Below are 944 nucleotides of genomic sequence, written 5' to 3'. Positions count from 1 at the left end.
TCCAATGTTCTTCTAAAATGATTTCTGTTAACCAATAAAGAAACCAAATGTTCCCTTTTTCACTAAACAACAAACAAAAATGCTTTCTCTTCACTAAGCACCAAACTAAAAGCCCCTCAGTCCGCCTCAGGCCGCGGCTCGGCACTCACTCCGGCCGCATCTTCAGTTGCAGCGCTGCTTGCCCTTCTTGCACTGCTCTTTCTGGTGCTTGCTCGTCTGCTTGTGCTTGCCGCAGTCTTCGGGCTCGCTGTCCTCCTCGTGCTTGCCACGGGGTTTCCCCCCTTGCTTCTGGTGCTTGTCAGCCTTCTTGTGCTTGTCAGCCTTCTGGTGCTTGTCAGCCTTCTGGTGCTTTCAGCCTTCTGGTGCTTGTCAGCCTGCTCCTGCTTGGCAGCCTTCTGCTCTTTGTCAGCCTGCTGGTGCTTGCCAACGTGTTGGTACTTGCCAACCTGCTGGCACTGGGCGACGGGCATCTGCATGCCGGGCTTGTACTGTTTGGGCTTGAGCCCCAGTCGCTCCGTCTCCTGCTTATGCTCCTGTGCAAGCATGCCCTGCACCAGCTCCCACAAGCCCGCCTTCCCGGACTGGCTGGTGGCCGTGCTTGAGGCGATCTTGGCCAGCTGCTGCGGCAGGAGCTTGATGAGGGCGTCCTTCGCCCTGCGACCACCAGCTCTGCAATCAGCAGCTCGCCTGTGCTTGCAAAGAACGACGTCCGCATCTCCTCCGCCACCATCTTGAGGTGCTGAGTGCGGTTCTCGTCGGCCTTCTGCTGCCGCTTGTGCGCCTTCTCGCTGTCCTGCTTGGCGGGCGCCTCGAACTCCGTCTCCACCAGGACCTGGTAGGAGGCGGGCGTGCCCAGGGCGATCACGTGCTGCTTGCCGTCCACGACCACGAAGCCCTTCTCGGTGGGCTCGGGCGTCTCCTCCTCCTTCACGCCCTTGCAGGCT

The sequence above is a fragment of the Penaeus monodon genome, chromosome 23 (genome assembly GCF_015228065.2).
Source record: "Penaeus monodon isolate SGIC_2016 chromosome 23, NSTDA_Pmon_1, whole genome shotgun sequence".
Taxonomy (NCBI): domain Eukaryota; kingdom Metazoa; phylum Arthropoda; class Malacostraca; order Decapoda; family Penaeidae; genus Penaeus; species Penaeus monodon.
The sequence above is the reverse complement of the archived record's forward strand: the minus strand, read 5'-3'. Positions refer to the sequence as shown.